The sequence below is a fragment of the Hypomesus transpacificus genome, chromosome 13 (genome assembly GCF_021917145.1).
Source record: "Hypomesus transpacificus isolate Combined female chromosome 13, fHypTra1, whole genome shotgun sequence".
Classification (NCBI taxonomy): domain Eukaryota; kingdom Metazoa; phylum Chordata; class Actinopteri; order Osmeriformes; family Osmeridae; genus Hypomesus; species Hypomesus transpacificus.
Genome location: NC_061072.1, coordinates 4,211,207 through 4,222,782, shown reverse-complemented (window position 1 = coordinate 4,222,782; position 11,576 = coordinate 4,211,207). Strand labels below are relative to the sequence as shown.

Sequence of the window (11,576 nt, the reverse complement as noted above, 5' to 3'; positions counted from 1 at the left end):
AGATGCCCACAGAAAATGAGGCTAAAGTGACAGAATCGTGAGATTGTCAATCGTTTTTTGTTGGTAAATTGTAAAATAACAACATACAAAAAAACCTATGATGTTATATATGTTAAATATACTGTTTGGACCTTTCAAAAACAATACAATTTTAACTGTTCATGTTCCATGTGATGTCAATGTGACAAATTTAAGACTAAAAACATGTCATATGACTGGTCATATGACTGTTGGTATTTTACAACTGTTTGGACCCAAAATTACAATTAAAGAGTTCTAATAAAACTTTTTTTTTTTATTGAGTCTCATTTCTGGTTGCATCAAGGATGGGAAAAAGTCTATATTATATTTTTCACAACCTTGGAACACAATTTAGGTCTGAAGGGGTTAAACTGTGACACCAATCAATAATTCACGGTACATATTCATTTCAGTTTAAAACATACAAGTCAAAACACATCACAACCTCCGTTCATACCCGTAAAGGGGAATTAAGGAAAACAGACAACGGACATGATGTAGCTTGGTCAAGTCCAATGTCGCAATGGACAAACGTAAGCTACACGCTGACTATCCTACAGGCAGAACGAGGCATTAGCAATCAAACAGATACAAAACTGAAAACAAGTGGAAACCTTAAGAAATTAGAAAGATTGCAAAAATGCAAGTGGAAACCTTCGCAAATTAGAAAGATTGAAAAAATGCAATTTCAAATGCATCAAATCTTGTAGGTAAATTTCCTTTAGTTTTTTTTTAACACATTATTTTCCCTTTAACATATTTACATTTTGCTCTTATTTATTTTAGCTAAAGGCCAAAGCAATTGATCCACCAAACTCAAATCCTAACATCAATCACCATTACATTTACATTTACCTTAAAGGGGAGTGTTCCATATTAGTGCACACTCAATAACTAAAAGGTTGCCGAAGAAAAAGGCACAATTAGAGCTACTCATGTTCAGCGGTTTATTGGTTAGCTAGCTAGACTAGCAACATTCGTTTATTTTTTAGCAATAATATTGTACTGTCCCTTGCTAACTAGCTGGTCTAGCTACTGAAACATTGCACAGAAGCTCGTATCTAGCTAGCTACCAGTTCACATCTGCTCATGCTAGCCATTGCAGTGGTTGTTAACTAGATATCCACTTATTTAATTTTAGCTTCGTAGCCACGCAATTACATGAACAGGGGCCTGCACTACGAATCAAGATTTGGCGTTAGCGAGGTAACTTCAGGTTTAACCCAGGGTTTTCTATACTACGACGGTGGATCACTTGTTACCGGGGTAGATCGCCATGGTAAGACATGCTGAACGGCTAACCTGGTCGGGAGCAGGATAAGTTAGAGATCAGAGATCAACCGGTATAAAAACCCCGCCCACTAACACATTCTTGAGAGGATAATGGCGTCACCGTTCGTAGAAGACCCCGTGGAGCTTGGTGCTGTTAAGGATAGTGTAAACTGGGTGTTGAGAGGAAGAATGATACACGGTTAAGCATCGTACCAAGTTATTTGTAGTTTAATTAGTAATGATGCAATCACAAGATACACAATGAAAACAACACACCAAGATGTCCGTAGTCTAGTACAATGAATCAGTCGATGATGCAACAGCAGTCATCTCACCAAAACAGAGTATAAGATTAGAACGAACGAAGGCCTTCGTTGAGAAAGTGGTCGTGACAGAATATCAGAGAAAGTTCTGCCCCTCCCAAGTTCTGTCTCCCCGCCCTTGGGAGACAGATCTTGTACTCCCCAGAGAGGGAGGTCTGGTGAGTGGCCATTGGTCAGGACACCTTGGGGTGGCTATTGTTAACCAATTAAATGTCCAGGGCGTTCATGCTGGCGCAAGGTGGGCAGTCCACAGACCTGGTGATGTTAGGAGAGGGAGGGGGCAGAGAAGACCCACAGGTCTGGTGTTGTTCAGGGAGGGGGGTGGACAAGACCCACAGGTCTGATGCAATCCAAGGGGGGGGGGGGGGGTTTGAGTTCTCCAGAGTTGAGAGCAGGTCATCTCGAGGTCCTGATGATATACGGGGTGGGGTCTTCAAGGGGAAGGGGAGAGGGTAAGACCACTCCTAGGTCAGATGATGTAAAGGGGCAGATGGGCTCCAAGGAGAAGGGGGGCATCCAGTGAGAAGGGGGGGGCAGGGTCTCCAGGGGAAGGGGGCATATTATCCATAGTAAGAACTGTCCGGTCTGACTCGTCCTGAAGCAGAGAAGAGTTATGTTCCCAGCATCACCTTATCTCCCAAGTTGACACTTTTACTCCCATGAGCTGACTAGCTCATTGTGCTCACACCAGTCCCTGAGCGTCACGAACTCGCCTCCCAAGTCAGTTTGCCTGACATCTGCATTCTTGTCCACACACCAAAGTTACATTTCAATGTTTCTTATCTGTTACTTTATTAAATCAATTGATCACATTCAATATTTGTATCTTAGTTATTAGCATTACAAAACATGTGTGTTTACATATTCATATTAGATATTGATTGGTATAGCAGCATTGATCAGCAGTATAATGCTATCATTCCCTCACAATCCCTCCTTTGACACCACTATGTGGTGTCAACATTAAAACTGGATATTTTAAAGTTTCATGGATCCCTCCTTTCACACCCTCTAAAGGGTGTGACAACACAAATTTAAAATATCCCAGTCTGGCAGTAAAGGCAAATCAGTTGTTAACTAGGTTAAACATGCGTAAAACACTTAAGCAATGAACCAAAATACAGTCAAACTAGATGTTGAAATGCAAAATCAGTCGATAACTAGGTTAAACATGCGCATATGGTCATCAAAACAGTCAAAATTTAATATTTTAAAGTTTTCATGGATCCCTCCTTTCACACCCTTTAAAGGGTGTGACGACCATATCGTACGATCAGTCAATCTGTTAAACAGAACATTAAAAGAGTCAATACATGTAGAAAGAAACTGTTAATTCGGACAGGATATTTTAAAGTTTTCTTGGAATCCCTCCTTTCACACCCTTTAAAGGGTGTGACAACTAACACAAAATTTAAAATATCCCGTTAAGGAACACAATGCTTAGAACGATAATAATGAGACTATGCAGCGTTATGGCCAAGTGGTGTGGACACACTGGACACAGTGGGAAAACCCTAATGATGTTATAGGGGAAAACCCACCGTCACTCCACAGAGTGGACATTCGACATCCATGTACCCACGGCAGACCTGAACATACTCACAGGTCCCCTTCACCACATACATACAACTTTAGCCAAGCTTTTAGAATTGTAATAAAATACATTTGAGAACATTGAATAACAATCAAACTGGATATTACTAATTAAGATATGTCCCAGTGTAAATAAGGACGTGATTAGTGAAAGTAAAGGGGTTCAAAAGATAATGCCGTGAGGAAAGAGAACATGGCCCTAGCGACAGCCGTCGCTCCAGTCCTGTCCACTTGTAGCCTCACAGAAACGCTCGATCTCTGAGTGAACTTCAAATTCCACCATTTCCTCCAGATAACACTGTGCCTGCTGCCCTGTTAAAGTGTTGGTCAGTCTTCCAATCAGGTTCTTAGCGCAGGGTATGAAACAGCAGCTGCACATGATCAGAATGACTACCGTCGCTGTCACTGCCCCCACCACTGAGACAATAGTAGATGTCCATTTACCGAACCAGGACTGCAACATTGATGTGAAGTAGTTGTCCACTCCACTGTTCTCGGCCAGTTCCTTACTCAGAGACGTCAGTCCCTTCAATGCCCTGGACACGGAGCCATCTGGTGCAGTGTTGTTAGGGACAAATGTGCAGCACAGGGTTCCAAAAATCCTGCACACTCCGCCCTTCTCGGCCAACAACATATCCAATGCCATACGATTCTGCAGTGTCATGGTGCTGGTTCGGTCTAGCTGCTCGGCTAGTCCCCCTATAGCGTCTCTAGTAAAGTTCACAAATCGTTGCTGATTGTAGTATATGTAATTTATCCACTCCATGTTTTTGTTTATCGATGGGAAGATGAACAGTGACTCAAAACCTGCCAGAATCGGATTTCTTGCCTTGTATTCGTCTGGAACTCCTCTTGGTACGCCTATAGCATCCATCCAGATACCAGAGTCAAATGATCCTTTAACTGCCCTTGTCTGTCTCTTGATGTGGCCAATACATCTGTCTGCCAGCCTCTCGGTCGCTAAACAGTGTCCTGTCCGGGTCTTTTAGTGGTGTGGTGGTAAGGTCGGGTCTTATCTTCAGATCCTTCTGAGATACATATTCACAGTTGTGTGGTATGAGTTCAGCAGGATCCAACTCAGGGGCCATGTTGATGTTTCCAGTCTCATAGAAAATGTGTGGTTTTGTCAATGTCCCACATATTTTTGCTTTTCGTACTGCAGAGATGGTGAAAGCCCTTGAGGTAAGAAATGACACCACCCCATGTGTTGTGTTGACTTTTAGCGGGTGGCACATGACAATGTGTGCTGTCTTTTCGATGGCCTTGGCTAAAGCCGCCAGGTGTCTGCCGCACCCTGTTTGTCCCATTTCTACATTACTAAGTTTTGAACTGTGATACATAAGTACTCTTCTTTCTCCCTCCTTTCTCTGAAACAGAACTGCCGTAACAGTACCACCTGTTTCAGAAACATCCAGATGAAATGGTTTTGTGTAGTCCGGGGGACAGAGGTGTTCGGCCTGTCCCAGTGCCTGTTTGATCACGTCGGGGTCACCAATTGTTAAGGATAGTGTAAACTGGGTGTTGAGAGGAAGAATGATACACGGTTAAGCATCGTACCAAGTTATTTGTAGTTTAATTAGTAATGATGCAATCACAAGATACACAATGAAAACAACACACCAAGATGTCCGTAGTCTAGTACAATGAATCAGTCGATGATGCAACAGCAGTCGTCCCACCAAAACAGAGTATAAGATTAGAACGAACGAAGGCCTTCGTTGAGAAAGTGGTTGTGACAGAATATCAGAGAAAGTTCTGCCCCTCCCAAGTTCTGTCTCCCCGCCCTTGGGAGACAGATCTTGTACTCCCCAGAGAGGGAGGTCTGGTGAGTGGCCATTGGTCAGGAGACCTTGGGGTGGCTATTGTTAACCAATTAAATGTCCAGGGCGTTCATGCTGGCGCAAGGTGGGCAGTCCACGGACCTGGTGATGTTAGGAGAGGGAGGGGGCAGAGAAGACCCACAGGTCTGGTGTTGTTCAGGGAGGGGGGTGGACAAGACCCACAGGTCTGATGCAATCCAAGGGGGGGGGGGTTTGAGTTCTCCAGAGTTGAGAGCAGGTCATCTCGAGGTCCTGATGATATACGGGGTGGGGTCTTCAAGGGGAAGGGGAGAGGGTAAGACCACTCCTAGGTCAGATGATGTAAAGGGGCAGATGGGCTCCAAGGAGAAGGGGGGCATCCAGTGAGAAGGGGGGGGCAGGGTCTCCAGGGGAAGGGGGCATATTATCCATAGTAAGAACTGTCCGGTCTGACTCGTCCTGAAGCAGAGAAGAGTTATGTTCCCAGCATCACCTTATCTCCCAAGTTGACACTTTTACTCCCATGAGCTGACTAGCTCATTGTGCTCACACCAGTCCCTGAGCGTCACAAACTCGCCTCCCAAGTCAGTTTGCCTGACATCTGCATTCTTGTCCACACACCAAAGTTACATTTCAATGTTTCTTATCTGTTACTTTATTAAATCAATTGATCACATTCAATATTTGTATCTTAGTTATTAGCATTACAAAACATGTGTGTTTACATATTCATATTAGATATTGATTGGTATAGCAGCATTGATCAGCAGTATAATGCTATCATTCCCTCACAGTGCGCGGCTAGTGAGAGGTGCGCTCAGAAGAGCCAGAACTTTTAGAGACCGGCAAAACCCGCTGGCATTCCACGATGACCATCTTTATGAAAGATATCGATTCTCAGCTGAGGGAATTACCTATCTGTGCCAGCTTCTTGGGCCATATGTTGCAAATGCAACACATCGAAGCCGTGCGCTCACAGTCCCATTGCCTGTATGCGTAGCGCTGCGGTATTTTGCAAGAGGTACTTTCATGTACAGAGTGGGTGATGCAGAGAAAATTAGCAAAAACACGGTCTGCCGCGCTATTCGCAAGGTGGTGCTTGCTTTAACGGCACACGTGGACACATTTGTCGTGTTCCCAGGGCACCTCCCCACGCAGACAATAAGAGGACTTTTATGTAATAGCAGGTAAATATTAACTTACATTTTAATGTCATCTTTAACAAATATTGCATATGAAATATTTAAGGGATAATGCCCGACGAGGTGTCCAATATCATCTGATAATGTACGATGCGGAGGCGTGAACCGTCCGACGCGCAGCGGACGCGCCGCTTGGTCACTTGCCAACGATTTTTTTTTACAAACATTAATTTATGTTTTAAGGCATTTTGCAATAGAAATCTAAAATTTTTTAACGTTGGCCAACTCTGATATTTTATAGTCCGCTCAGCTCATGGAACCAGCACTGGCTTTCCCTTGGCTGAGATATTAGCCCGAAAGCTAACGTTATGCTAGCACGATTTAAATGCAATAACATTGTGTACGGTTGGCAAACAGTAAATATAATTTTACAGTATGTTTGACAATAAGATTTGCTAGCTAACCAGCCATGTCACTGTCCCAAAATCCATATCCAGATTTTCACGAACAAAGTAGCCTAGCGTATACCGGCCATAGTCTTGTAATGCAACAATTTAGCTGTCGGGTCGTTTTGTTTAAGTAATGTTTTTATTGCAAAGAAACATGTTATAATTATACAATAATTGCGCTCCAAAGATTGGCGCCAATGGAAATCATCGGTTATAAATAGAAAAAAAGAAGAAGAACGGCCATTTTGCACCAGATCAGCATGGTGCACAGCAGGTAAACCATTTTGCTAGCAACAGGCCGGTTTTTTATTTATTTAAAATTGAATTCGACGTTGCCATTTATTGTGAAATTTGATATTGTTATTGGCAATTCAGGTAAAGTGGCCTTGGAAGGAGGCTGTTTAGGGGGCTGGCCATGATAGGCACTGCTCTTCGGCGTATTGGAAGACAAGATGTGGCTCCAATCTCTTCTCTCCTGCACCGACGGAGCCCAGTAAGCCCGCAGGCTGCTCTCGCATCGGTGGCCTGTCACAGACATTATCTGGCGGCTCTCCAGGCCAGCATCCGAGAGCCGACCTACAGCGGTGCTGCGAAGGCTGTAGACCCTTGAAAGACCCACCTGAAAGGTAGAGGGATAAGGATATTTAGCCTATCAACCTATATTTTGGGGATGGAGGGAGAAAATGTGGTCACAAAATTAGACTGCCATGTCTTTATTAGACGCGACAGACATTAGGCTATAGACTAGGTTAAGAGTAAACAAATAAACTCTTCGCTGATCTTTTTCAGCATGTTGCCTAGATAGTGGACACCCATCGGCTCCCGACTGTACCATATTTTGGAGGTCATCATGCCACGTTTCGGGTGGAGGTAGAATGATTTGACATCAGATGGACATTTGGCGATGTATGCTTTAAAACATTTGACCGGACACAGCGGATCTCCGAGCCTGGCAAACATAAAACCTCTCAGGTTCTTTGTCTGGGTCATTCGGGTCTTTGTGGTTTTTTGTTTCAGGATTGTATGCCAGGCTGACACATTCGACCCCATCCTCGTCTCTCTGGACGATGAAAGATGCCACTGACAGCTCCCATTTTCCCTCCCTGCCACGCCGAGCCAAACATAGTTGCACATCAAACCAGACTTTTCGGACCAAGCCACGGAGTGTATCAGGAGACAGTGCTGGGGAATTTTTCATCTTCTCAAGGTCGGACTCAGAAATGCGGGGATGGTGGAAGTTTGTACAGGGTTCGTACGGTCATGGAAAACCTGGAAAAGTCATGGAATTTTAAAATGGTTATTTCCAGGCCTGGAAAATTGCTTGAAAAAAATTCAATCCCAAAAGTTTTGGAAAAGTCATGGAAAGTTGTTATAATCATATTTTCATGTTGTTCATTTACGCTGAGTTTTAAATAATTCACACGCGTTTAAAAGAAATATGTTCAAAATATAAACAGGCATACGCTCTCATACTAACTGAAAAGTTAGATGGACATAGCAACAGTAACTCAGAGAAGCGCGAGGGATCATTCAAAATGCCAGGAAAGTGTAGCTTTAACGATGCTTGGCTACAAATGGAAAGATACATTAAACAGACAAAGACTGACGAGCAAAATGTCGGTTGTGTGGTGGAAAATCATTCGACATTTCAAACATGGGAGTTGGCATTAACTAGCCATTCCAAAGGTAGCAAACATCAGAGAACTGCTGCTAGCAAAGCTACAGCAGCCTGGTGATGGGTGCTGCTAGCAAAGCTACATGTCACCGGCTTTCTCACCACAGCGAGGTCCACTGCTACGCCTAGCAGCAGGGGTCGATAACCGATGCTGTGACAAAAAATGAAGTCCTAACTGCGGAGGTAATGTGGGCTGAAGGGGCTTATTTTCCCGACTATGACCGGCGTTCTATACATTATGCCGCTTATTACACGGCTACTTGCCAAAAAAATTACTTAACACTGTGTGTCTTTTTACAATTTATTTGTTACCGTTCGTAGTGTTCATCAGCAGAAAAATAGTTTGATGTTGAACTTCATAGACGTTGAACATTCTTTAGGCTTCAAATCAGCTGACGTCGCTAAGCAACGGAGTACGCTGGGGTTGAAAAGTTACCGGACTGCTTGAGGAGTGCTACGAAAGATGTGAATCCGAGGCAAAAAGGCCACTTCCCTTGACAGCGGTCAAATATGCATAGCAAAGTTCAAATGTAAAACAATTGTTCACCGCAGAACGTTGGGAAGCCCCATTTAAGTGAATGGAGCATTCTACAGTATTACGAACAGCCGTGTAATACAACTTTTTAACGTATACACAAAGATTTCACAAAAAGTTTGGTAATGGAAATTTGGTTTAAAGTCATTGAAAAGGCATGGAAAAGTCATGGAAATTCGTTGGTCAAAATGTGTATGAACCCTACTTGTATCTTTACCTCTTTTCCTGTAACTTAACTATAGATTGAAACACCGCATTACTGCTCTTGAATCTTGTATCAGTCATGATATTGAAAGCAGTTATATGACGGTTAATACCTGCCCTTAAACACCTTAGGCTGGCAACGCTGTACTCCCCCCCCCCCCCCCCCCCCCCCCCCCCCCCCCCCCCCCCCCCCCCCCCCCCCCCTCCCCCCCCATTTGTTTTAGTGAAAGGAAGTCCCTTAGTGTATTAATTGCCCATTTCGTTGTTTTTTTTTGTGTTAATCTCGTCTTTGTCTTCTTCTATCTGATTTTATTCACCTGGTGTTATCTCCTTGTGCCGTTTCTTCCATTTCTCTTCATTTTCTCTTTCTTGGGCTGCGTCCCAGGTCTCAAAGTTTTCATATTTTCCAAATAAATTAAACAAAATGTTGAAGTCACTCATTTTTGTAATGTAGGCCAGAGTTTTTGTTGAGTTGATATGTTAGTAGAGTAGCTAATTGTCAATACATTGTAAACGAAGGCTTGTAAACGGAAATTGTTGCTATGTTTACTTGTTTTAGACACAGGCTCTTGATACTATGTTGCCAGCGGAATAATTTAGAACGGTGAAAAGACAGTTTTGCTGCAATGACGCAGTAGGTGTCCGTTATCACCCTATAATGTACACCCCTGCAGCCAATCAGAATCGAGTATTCACCCAGACCATGGTATAAATATATATATATAATAATATTGCATATGAAATTCATCATACTCTTTAGGCTTCCCAAGGGTGATTGAGGCAATCGATTGCTCCCATATCCCCATTGCTGCATCGCTGGGGGAGAATGAAGGTGACTTTATAAATCGCAGGTCATTCCACAGCATCAACGTTCAGGTAAAGCATAAAGGGCAGGCTACACATGTTTGGTCATACTGATAAAGGAGGAGTCCTTCTAATTCACATTGATGTATCCCTCACGTTAATGCTGTTATGTGGATGGATTTTAACACAAGATTATTTTGCAGATGACTTGTGACCATCAGTGCTTGGTGACCAGCATTGAGGCAAAGTGGCCTGGGTCAGTCCATGACTCCCAGATCTTTAGGGAGTCTGCACTGTGCCACAGACTAGAGAAAGGTATGGCAATTGTAACTAACATTTTGTATCGCATTTTGTTATACCGATTATGCTAATTTTAATTTTCTTCTTCAGGGCTCTTCAGTGGATTGCTGGTAGGGGACCGAGGGTACGCCTACCAGCCCTTTTTGATGACCCCCTATCCTGACCCCAACACACGGCCACAGACTGCTTTTAATGTGGCCCTTAGCAGGACAAGGGTCAAGATTGAGATGACCTTTGGCATCCTCAAAGCACGCTTCAACTGCCTGCGTGGCTCCGAGTGGCCCCAGACCGGGCTTGTCAAGTGGTGACAGCCTGTGCCGTGCTCCACAATGTGGCCTCCATAAGAAGGGAGAGAGCCCCACCTGTCAGCCAGCAACCCCCAGATGTGGTAGACACCATCACCCTCGACTACCTTACTGGCAGGGTCGTGAGAGACGCTATAACGCGGCAGTTTTTTGTTTAAGGGAAGACATGCTAAGCCATTTTTATTTACATTTAGTAATGTAGCGGCATTATTTACCTTTTCAGTTGGGCTATTTTGGTTCCATAGCATTTGAGCTATGTAGATTTTATTTGTGTCCTCGGACAAGGCACTTAACCCTACTTGCCCTGGGGGATTGTCCCTGTACTTACTGTAAGTGGCTCTGGATAAGAGCGTCTGCTAAATGACTAAATATAAATGTATTTAATGTTGCCACCATGTTCGGATTATGGAGTGATGAAAGATATCCAGATTGAAACTTTGGACTCTTGATATGGTGACAAAATGAAACAAGGATTTGCCTTCTGTCTTCATCCAATGTTCTGATTTCCGTGCTGGAAATGTATGCAAATAACATCATATTTTACAACTTAATGCATCATTTTCTCATTGAAACATAAATTTACAGGAAATAGTATTGAAAACAATATTTGACCTAATTATCAACTGGGGAGGTTTCATGTTGGTATTCCTATTCACTGGGCTGTCTCCCCTTAACCCTTATGTCCTTGGGTTGCTTTGACCCATTTTCTAATAATTTCCATATCAGAAATTGGGGTTTCTTTCAACCAAAACATTTCAAACCATGCAATGCTCTTCACAAGTTAAATAAATGATTTCACTGCTTTCATTGAATTTAACAATAAATAGAACGTTGAAAGAAAGAAATGTTGAGAACCCCCTCAAAGGTCTAAGGCACAAAAGAAATCTTTGGGACAAGCCACAAAAAAGGTATAAAAAGTCCAAAACATAGAAAACTAAATACATCCTCCTCATGCGTTCTCCCCTTCCTTGGAACACAGAAAAAGTGTAACTGTAAGTTGATTGTAAGTCATTCATACATTCATTCATGTACTACCTTCTTCTCATTTTGCAGTTTCTCTATCTCCAGCCTTGTTTTCTTCATTAAAAGCCTCTTATGCTCGATATCCAGCCTCTTGTACTCGATATCGAGCTCCAGGGTCCTTTTGTAGAGGG

At 43.1% G+C, this 11,576-nt stretch overlaps 1 pseudogene; it reads left to right on the top strand.

Annotated features, from left to right (window-relative positions):
* Positions 1 to 1,404: 1,404 nt before the first annotated feature.
* LOC124475807 lies at positions 1,405 to 10,580 on the top strand (annotated as a pseudogene).
* Positions 10,581 to 11,576: the final 996 nt, after the last annotated feature.